Source organism: Cryptomeria japonica, chromosome 8 (genome assembly GCF_030272615.1).
Source record: "Cryptomeria japonica chromosome 8, Sugi_1.0, whole genome shotgun sequence".
NCBI lineage: Eukaryota > Viridiplantae > Streptophyta > Pinopsida > Cupressales > Cupressaceae > Cryptomeria > Cryptomeria japonica.
The window spans coordinates 506328083-506339491 of record NC_081412.1 but is presented as its reverse complement, the minus strand read 5'-3'; positions in this window follow the sequence as shown (position 1 = coordinate 506339491).

Below are 11409 nucleotides of genomic sequence, written 5' to 3'. Positions count from 1 at the left end.
TTATAAATTAATTAATTGGTTTATATAATTTATTAATATTAAATTAAATTAGTGGATGGCATTAATATTTAAATATAATTGCCGATTTAATTATTGAAGGTTATTATTTATTAATGTTATTTTGTGGATCATAATATTTGGCATTTATAATTATACATGAAACATTATTTATTTACTATTATAGTTTATACGTATGTAGGAGATATTAATGGCATTGAGTTTAAATTATTATTGGCTCGAGCATTTATATGTATTCATACATTTAATTATTTGTTTATTATTTTATTTATTTATTTATTGTTGGGTTATTTATTACTTATTTAATTATTTATTGTTTTATTTATTTATTTATTTGCTTTATTGTTTATTATCTATCTATTTATTTATTTGTTATTATTTCTTTACCCCTTGATATGATTGGCCCTCTTGGGAGTTGTGGTTGTGAAGATATTATTATTTAATTGCTTATTTATTTATTTATTTATTTATATTATTTTATGGTTTAACATTTATTGGGCATTTGATTTATTTATTTTATATTACCCATTTCTATTTTATTTATTGGTCAATGGGATTATTTATTATTTATTATTGTTTATTTTTCCTACCCATTTATTTATTTATTATTTATCTCACGTACCCTCTCCCATTGTTGGCTGTAAGTTTGGATATTGTAATAATATTATTTTATATTATTATTGTTTTAATTTTCGAGATGGTTGATAAGAAATTTATTATTTTGGTTTAATTATTTATCTATTATTTAATTATTTACCCTACCTACCCTATTTTATTATTGCTTGAGATATTTGGGTAAGTTAAATAATATTATTTTATATTGTTCTACCTCAATATTTGGCATGGTTGGTATGAGATATTATTGGTTGGAGAAGTTGTATAGTTTTTGGATCAATTTTTATTTATTGGGAGATTTGAGTCTATTGTGTGTGTGGCTTGGCTGGAGAATTTTTTGAGAATTATTCATTTGGGTTTTGGAGCTTGGCTTGGATTTGCTTGAGGTTGTGAGTTTTGTTGGTGGATTAAAGATTTGGCTTGTCTCTTCTGCAACAATTTTGCATTCCATAACTTCTATTTTCCAGGTTGGGGATTTTAAATCCTTCTTATGTAATTTGATTTGAAAAGATTGTATTCTTCGTGTCTATAAAAAAAATATGTTTAATGTATTCGTTGAGATTTTATTCTTGATTTTGGTTATTGGAAATTTTGGTATTTAGACTCACGTGCTTGTGCATTGTCATGAATGAGTCTATCCCTGTGATGTTGTACACTTGATTTATTGATTTGAGATGATTGATTTCACTATTGGACTAAGCAAGATGAGAAATGCCTTGCTTATATTCTTTGGGCTCATGTTGAATATTTTTTATAATGAGATTCTTTATGTTTAAGGATTTTTTGTTGCCTTTGTAAGGCTGTGATATTGACATATGTTGATCATGTTCTTGGAGATTATTATTTGATGGATAACCTTGGTTATCCGGGTTATGATGCATCTAAGAGCCCTTGTTCTTGTATTTGAGTATGTTGTTACCCAAAGGTCTAGGTACATGATTAGGGAGAGTGGGCTTCAATGAGTCTGTCGAGGTCACGAGGAATAGACTGCTAGGATTCTTTGTTGGTTGGAGTCAAGTTCTAGACTGTCTGGATAACTCATTGGAGGTTTATTGTATTAATCAAGTGATAATATAATAACCAATCTTAGGTAGGTTGGGTAGTAGTAACTCATCTAAGTAAAAAAATAAATGTGTTGTGATGATGTCCCATCTCATGGCTTGCAGTAAATTGGAGTGAGATATGGGAAGATCTGGTAACCAAATAAACTGAACTCCATTGATTCCTCAAAGGTTGAGATGGTTCTGCATGTATATCATGAATATCAAGACATAGTTCTAGGATATCCTCTGATAGCATGTGATGACACTCTACCCTACATGTTGATCCTAGTTCCTTATGCTTGTATTGTGGTGCCTTTGGATGTCATGTATGGTGGATCATGTCATGATTATGGTCTTGGAGTTGTTTCATCTCTTTGGTAGCTAGGTGTCGGCCTAGATCTAGAGTGTGAGTGGGATCTTGTGTCATCTCCTAGCACGAGGGGCGGTTCCTTATGGTTCCACATGGTCGGGTGGTTAGATGACTTCTTCCATCGGGATGTTCTTCATTGGATGCTCTTGTGCATGGATGTGGATTCATATCTTCTCTTCATGTAGATGGATTTATGGAGTATATTATATGTAGTGGAATTGAGATTATGTATCTTGTATCATGAGGAAGGCATAATTATAAAGGAAGAATATGTAACAATATCTTGAAAACACATGTAATAGGAATTGTAGTGGATTGAGATCTTCATGTATTGTAACATAACATGATTGTTGAACTCATTGTAAATGACTATGTTGTAAAAGTATATTCATTGTGGATGCAATTCTAGATTGGAAGAAACTATATGAATGTTTCAATGGAAATGGTGTTATTCTCGGTTCATGGATATCTCTGGAATATGAATAAGAATGAGTAGCTTGTAGGATGTATGGTTATACTTAAGGAAATGTACTAGATTGTGTTAGTTGATGCCTAATTGATAATTCATGATAACATGACATGTTAGAAGGTTTGGAAAGGGATTAGGAACATTTGGTTTGGTGTTTTAAAATGAATCAAATGGATAATGGGATATGATAGGATATGCATTTGTTGAATAATGATTCTCATGCTAAGAAGGAAAGTAGTCAATTAGGAAATGAATTTAATGAATGTTGAATGGTATCATAGATGCATATGTGTTTATGTGTTAGAGTTATTTACGTGACGACATTGAAGTGTAGATGTTGTGATGTATTCCACTTGTGTAATTATGAAGTTAAAGATATTTTATATAATCTTGTAGATGTTAATTAATTCTTTTGATGTAATGATAGTTTACTGTGTTGTGTTAGTAGATGTTACATAAAAATATATATTATCTCTAGTTGTATGTTAGTTGGTTGTATTTCTCTAGGGTATTTTGGCGGGCATTACATAAGAACCCTACATATTGTTTCTCCTCTTAGAAGCACATTACTACTCCCCAAGCTCTCTCTCTCTCTCTCTCTCTCTCTCTCTCTCTCTCTCTCTCTCTCTCTCTCTCTCTCTCTCTCTCTCTCTCTCTCTCTCTCTCTCTCTCTCTCTCTCCCCTTCCCTTTGTAATTCCTTCTTAGGTCTCTGTCACACTTTCTAGTTTGCATTGATTCTTATTTCTTTCTCACATACTCCTAGTTTTGACCTCCAACACTTATTTCATAGTTCATAAATGAGAGAGATGATCATAAGGTGTTACAAGGCTCATTCGGGAAAGATTCAAAGGTCCAATGTTAAATTATGACATACAATAAAATAAATTTTGTTGCACGAAATTCATCCAAGAACCCTACACATTGTTTCTCCTCTCAGAAGCACATGACAATGGATTCTACTACTCCTTGAGCTCTCTCTCTCTCTCTCTCTCTCTCTCTCTCTCTCTCTCTCTCTCTCTCTCTCTCTCTCTCTCTCTCTCTCTCTCTCAAGTCTCATTCACCCAAGTTCTAGTTTGCATTGATTCTAATTTATTTCTCACCTTCTCCTAGTCTCAATCTCTAACATTTATTTCACAGTTCATAAATGAGAAAGATGATCATATGGTGTAGCAAGGATCAAATGAGCAGGAGTGGGAGGTCCAAAGTTAAATTAGGATAAACAATAAAGTGAATTTTGTTGCAAGAAATTCATCCAAGAAACCTACACATTTTCTCCTCTTAAAATCACATGACAATAAAGTCTACTGCTCCTTTCTCTTTCTCTCTCTTTTCCCCTCCCTCTATCCCTCCCACCTTACTAATTCCTATCTATCCCCTTCCCTATGTACTTATCTCTCAAGTCTCAATCACCCTTTCTAGTTTGTGTTGATTCTTTTTTTTTTCTCACCTTCTCCTAGTCTAGACCTCCAACATTTATTTCACAGTTCATAAACGAGAAAGATGATCATATGGTGTTGCAAGGTCCAATAAAGTAGGAGAGGGAGTTCTAGAGTTAAATTAGGACAAGAAATCAAGTGAATTTTTTACAAGCAATTCATCCAAGAACCCCGCACGTTTTCTCTGCTCTCAAAAGTACATGACAATAGAGTCTAATGCTTCTCGCTCTCTTTCTCTCTATGATCCTCCCTTTATTCCTCCCACCTTACCTATGCCTCTCTCTCCCCTTCCCTCTATAGTTCTCTCTCTTAAGTCTTGGTCACTCTTTCTAGTTTGCACCTTTATTCTTATTGAACTTTCTCTCCTTCTCCTAATATCGACCTCCAGCATTTATTTCACTATCTCTCTCTATCTCTAGTGTCTCCTTCTCCCTAGATCCCTCCCACCCTACCTAGATATCTCTCCCCCTCTCCCTCCCCCCCCTCTCTCTCTCTCTCACTCTCTCTCTCTTCTCTCTCTCTCTCTCTCAGCTCTATCCCTCATTCCCTCTCTCTCTACCTATATCTCACTTTATCCCTCTCACCTTACCTACTTCTTTCTCTCTCACCTTCCCTCTATACATCTCTCTATCCCTCTATCCCCCTACCCACCTAGATAACTCTCTTTGTCTCCCTCCCTCCCTTGCTTTATACTTCTCTCAAGTCTCAGTCACCTACGTCTCTTTCTCTCTCTACCTCTATAAATATATTTTTCTTTAGATCCCTCCCCTCCTACTCTCCTCTCGGACTTTGTCTCTCCCTCCCACCTAACATCTATCTCTAAACACCTCTCCTCATCCCCTTCAGTCAACCTCTCGATCCTTAATCTCTCTCCCCCCTCTCTCTACCCTCTCCTTTCTCATGACCTACCAATTGTTCTCCCAGATCTTCTAGTCCTCAAATGATGGTTTCATGCCTCATGACCTTGTGAAACTCTTAGGTACACCCCACCATGCTAGGAGATGATCACATGGGACAAAGAAAAACTTATAAAAATATAAAGGGATAGGCTTACACTCACACCAATCACAAAGTATACATATAATACAAAAGTCAATCATTAACAACATAACAAGATGAGGTACAATATATCTTAGGGTACAAATCATTGGTCATGGGAATAAGACCTTGAATAGGGCATAGGGCATTTCATCATAACAGCCTAAATGTGCTTCTCATAAGAGACGAGGTTACTCAACCTATAAGACTTAACACTCCTCAAGTGATCATGTCTTCTACACCTATACGAAGCCTATACAAGCACTCCAAGCACTTCATAGGAATTACTGTATTTGTTAATTTTAATTACCCTTGAAAGTTTAGCTATCCATTTATTAAGAGACTACTACATGGGACTTCCTTGAGCCACTTTGGGGCCTAGTGAATGTCAGAAGCCACTCCCATACTTCTCTCTTACACCTACATCCCAGGCTCATCATAACACATGACACTTGAGTGTGACACAAAAAACAAGGCAAGGGCTTGGCTTGACAACATTTTCAATAGTCTTAAAATGTTATCTCTAAAAAACCATAGAAGAGTCATGAATACCACTGTTTCAAGATATCTAAAATCACATAAAAAATTCAAATTTTACCAATTTCTTTTCAATAAAGACCAATAAATTTTTAAGAAACTCCTTTGACAATACCTTAAATTTTATTTCTTAAATTTCAAAATTTTTAGAAAAAGTGCCCTTTTGGCTCTAAATGCATACAACATCTATTCTATGAAGTAAATTTTTTTTGGAAAATTAAAAAAATCCAGACATTATGACAACAAAAATTGGAAAAAAAAATAAAAATCAATTTTTAATTTAAATGTACTCTAATTGCATGAATTGGAAGCTATCAGGGAAGTTCTATGCTCCTATAAGGGTGATAATGACATCCATTTATACAAAAACATAGACAAAAGGGAGGTGAAATGAAAAGATTACCTCAATTCTGTAGACACACAAAAAATAAGGAAAAGCTTATAATTTCCCAAATGATAGAAATCCAAATCCCAAATTTTTCTAATTAAAAAAAATCCTAATTTCTCTAAATTTAATTTTTTTATGGAGAGAGTTTTCTAGATAGCAGGAGGCTTGACTGGAGGTGGCAGGGACATAAGTAGTGATGGGAACAAAACCGAAAGAAAAACCAAAGGCAAAGTCAGAATCAAAATGTAAATGATGTAAAACTCATTAAGTATTTTTCCCTTCATTCTATTTCTTTATTTTCACTTTAATTGTTTTTCCTAATTATTTCTCTACCAAGCAATTTTAATTCAAATAAATAATCAACCTGATTTAATTGCCACATTTAAGTTATGAGTAAATCACATGTATGCAATCACATCTTAATGATTTTTTTTTCAACTTAATTAACTTACTTATTTTTTCCACTTTTGTAGAAATAAAACACTAGATAAAAATGCAATCTTTTAACTCATAAAATTCTATTTACAACCAACATGGAATTTAAATGATTTTTTAACTCATGCATAAACTGGTATTTCACAACAATAATAAATTTTGAAATCACCTTGAATTCATATTCAAGTTAGCATAGATCAAACACAACACATTTCGTATACAAATTGAGTATAATTAGATATAATCAATGAAAAAGCCTACTCTGACATCTCTATAATAACCATTGTTGGGGATAATTTAGACTAACAAAATTGGGTGGAGAAATACTTTGTACCTACACACTCAATTCTTATGTCAACGATACTTGTTACATGTAGATGATACTTGAAGCACAAAACAATATGTGCAACATCGTACATCATACAAGCAATGTATCTAAAAAACATGCATCCATGAAAGTACCCATACACAACATAAATCACATTACTAACATCCATACATACACATATATAAATTAATTAAAATGAGTAAAAGTATCGTCTAAGAATACACATAAGCATAGTGATAACACAAGTTTCTCAAAATGTGCAATAAGATCTTGGTGCCTATACAAAAAGATAAGGCCAAAACATCTCAAATTGAAATAATCAAGTATTGATGCATGAGTCCAAGTCCAAACAAGACTATCAGAATGCAATCACAAGAGGCATTACAAAATGTGTATGTATGGGTATAAGAGAATATATTGAAGATGCGCTTACAAGGACAAAGGTAGGTGCTAAGTACGTGTGAATAATAATCTATAGCGATATGTTAAGATTAAGTGAGTGAAATCAATACACACACATTTATAACTTGTCATTTCCTCAAAATAAACATAGAGAAAATGGGAGGGTATATAAATTTATTTGATTAAAGGGTAAAAATGGGGTTTTGAAAGGTTCTCAAACATATTGCAAATCATTATCCAAATGAAGGCATTAGAATTTTAGAGTAAAAAGAAACAAAGAGATTAGGCCTTGACCCACAATCATCCTTACACAAAATCGTGGAGGATAACATAACAACAAATTGCAACTAAAAAACAACTGAGTAACAACCAAAATAAAATGAAGGGGAGTCCAAGATACTCGTTGCTTTTGTAGCCTCCCACTCCTCAACGATGAATACATGTAATACTCTATTATTTCTAATTATATATTCTTTTCCTCTTTTTTTTTTGTTAGTTTAGAAATCCATTTAATTGCTCTTTTTAGCCTCGAGCCTTTCTTTACCATGTTCATACTTGTTGCATAGTTCTTGATAGTTGCAAGCTACTCATTTAAATGATCTTAAAATAATACACAAATTTCACTATTATCACTATTACATTAACATTTTTTCATTATTATTTGAATCTTTTTATCATTTTATTGAAAAGTCTCGTGAATTTTTAGGTTGACTTGAGTTAGTTGAAATTACATAAGGATGATTTTATCAATTTCATTGATACAAGAGGTTCAAACCCTACAAGTTCAGTGACCATTAACATCACAAAACCCATGAGCCCAACAACATGAGTTTGAATCTCGATAATAACAACAACAATATTAAAATTTAACCAATGCACCATGTCTTTAACAACAAATCTAATATTATTAATTCTTACCAAATATATGAATAGTAATTATGCATCCTGTAGTCACATAAATCTGTCCACTTAATTAAATGAATACTTAGTATTTATTTGATTATTTAACCATCAATTAATAATTAATTAAATTAATATTTAATTAATTCATCTTAACCCTCTTCTCCTATTAATTAAATAAATTATTCAATTTATTTGATTTAATTCACTTAACCAAATTCAGACCATTAATTAAATAAATAAATCATATTTATTTAATTAAATACTCTCTCACATTTAAATAAATTAATATTTATTTAAATCCCCCAAAATCCCACCTCTCACATTTAAATAAATTAACATTTATTTAAATCACCTTTATCCTCTACCCACTTGTATTTTTCTACAAATGCAAGTTGCACAATTATTTTAAATAAATAATTTATTTAAATCACCTGTATCCTCCACCCACTTGTATTTTCCTACAAAAGCAAGTTGCACAATTATTTTAAATAAATAATTTATTTAAATCACTTTTATCCTCCACCCACTTGTATTTTCCTACAAAAGCAAGTTGCACAACTATTTTAAATAAATTATTTATTTAAAATCTTATTTATCCTCACCCACTTGAAACCTTTAATGGTTTCCCTTAAAGTATTCAAACTTGATGGCTTTAAAGTCTTCAAACTTGATGGTTTCCTTCTATAGTCTTCTTAAGACTTTAATGGTTTTCCTTAAAGTCTTCAAGCCTTTAATGGTTTCCCTCAAAGTCTTCAAGCATTTTAATGCTTTATCTTCTTTTTTCTCATTTAAATAAATTAATATTTATTTGAATATTTATCCAAATGCAAATTACACCATTTAATTGAAATAAATGATTTTATTTTAATTGAAAATACCAAAATTTCTCCCACTTGCATTTTCCTACAAAATCCACTTGCATGCCTAAACCCCTTCTAGAATTTTCTAATCACTTCTAAATAACCTAACCCCTTCTCTAAACTTTGTCACATTCCTAAGCAAAAGGGAAGTCACTTCTCAAACCCTCAAACTTTTTGATAACCATTGAAGGCTTTCAACCTTCAACCACTAAATGGCTCAAAGTCTTTGATAACCATTGAAGGCTTTCAACCTTCAACCACTTAATCCCCAAAGTCTCCAATAACCATTAATGGTTACCTCAAACCCTCCCACATGGTTAAAACATTTGTTTTGACTCAACCTCTACCCAACCCAAAGGTCTCATCAGGCCATTAATGCTTTGACCATGATTATCTCTTAAACATTTGCACAAAGATTTATCCTTGGATTAACTCTTAATCCAGTGGGTAATCTTAATTTGGACTTGACCCTTAGCCTCTAGATAACCATGAGGTCTTCTCAGGCCTTTAATGCCTCCAACCTCTTCTCTCAACCCAATCCTATGTTGACACTTGTCACCATTTTATTGGTGCCAATTGTGCACATAGATCCCCAACTTTCAAACTTGGCCCTTGATTAAACCATTCAATCTTAACCCTTCATTTCCCCATTTCTTCTATAAATAGAACCCTTCTCCTCAAGCAAAAAAGAGAAGCATTAGAGTATTGTTGTTATACTGGCATTAGCATAGAGCTTTCTCATAGCATCACTATCTACACTTGCATAGCATTTGCTTATCATATTCAACTATCTTGAATCTCAATATGGCATCCATGGCTAGTGCTAAAAGCTGAGAGCTACACTCATTTGAGACTTGGAGAGGAGAGGAACAAGGGAGGAGCAACTATGAGCATCTTGATTAGCTATTTTATTTTATGTTTATATGCTTTCTATTTCATGCTTAATATATCTCTTGATATGCCTGTTTAGGATAATCTTTTGTTGCTAACATTAATGTTTGTTTCTTGTGCTCTTGTTTGTGTTGCCATCAAACAGATTTTCTAATCCTTTTTGCAGAGCATCACATCCATTAAATGCAATTTCTTTTACTTTTAATCAATCATCATATAAATTTTAAAAATTGAGCAACAATTCTATAGAGTATAATTAATTTTTTTATTTAATGATGAAAAAAAGTTATTTATTTACTTTCTATTGGTTTATGTTGGGAATAGTTAGTGTGTAAATCAAATTGTTATTTAAATTTATTACATTTTCAATGCATTAAATTTGTTGTGATAAAATTTCAGCTATATCAATAATGTAAGTCTTATTCAAATACTAATTTGAAGCTCCAATTTCAACTCTATCAATGTTTTGTTATTGCTTAAGTACATTGAACACTATTATAACCATCATAATAGTCTTATTTTATTGTGAGGTGGTAGGATAAATTAACATAAAAAAAATTACACCTTCAATAAAATCCCCTTCTATAAAATTGCATTGTTGACTATTAAATTATTTGTTTTTTTTTTTGAAAAAAAATAGTTACACTAAATATGATTATGCACAAAATATACGCAATTATATGTTTGGAAAAATTGATTCCCACTTATTTCTTATTATCCAATATCATTTTATTACTTAAGTGCAAAAATTAAGTTATCTACGAATTACTACAATAGTGCACTATTTATATAGTCTACTAGCCACTAACCTTCACCCCATCTACAATTTCAACTTGAATCAACAACGCAAACCGGTTACAACGTGATCAAGCACATTATTGATCCAAAAATCATGTTGCCATGACTTTAATTTGGAGCTATTTAAGTTCACAATTGAATGTATTCTAACAATTATATTGTCTTGATTGACCAAAAATAGTTACTATTTCACAATATTTATCTCCACTAAATACACAAACTAATGAACAACAAAATTAAATACAACAACGTCTTTTGTTATTACTTTGAGTCACATTTTTTTTTTATAAATTTAAAAACTTTCTCTACTGATCCATTTTCAATTTTAATACTACTATGAAATAGTCCCATGTACTATAAACCATCTATAAACCCTAAAAATAAATTACTTAATATTATAAACTATAAATGTTCCCTTCCCTTCCCTCCCTTCAATTTAAATATAAAATTAAGTAAGAATAATTTTGCTTGTACGTTCTTCTGGATTTGATTGCATGAGTGTTTTTTGCATCAATGTTTCAGATCACACTCCGTGATCCATCGACAAGATGATAAGAACGTGAGTATTTTTTACATCAACATTTCAGATCACACTCCATGATCCATCGACGGGATGATAAGAACGTGAGTATTTTTTACATCAACATTTCAGATCACACTCCATGATCCATCATTAGGATGATAATAAACACTCATGTTCTTATCATCCTGATGATAATAAACACTTACATTCTTATCGTGTTCTTATCATACCAATGATGCAAAAAACACTCAAGATGATAAGAATGTGAGAGATGATAAGAAACACTCACATTCTTATCATCCCGATGATGTAAAAGCCACCTAGGATGATAAGAACGTGAGTGTTTCTTATCAT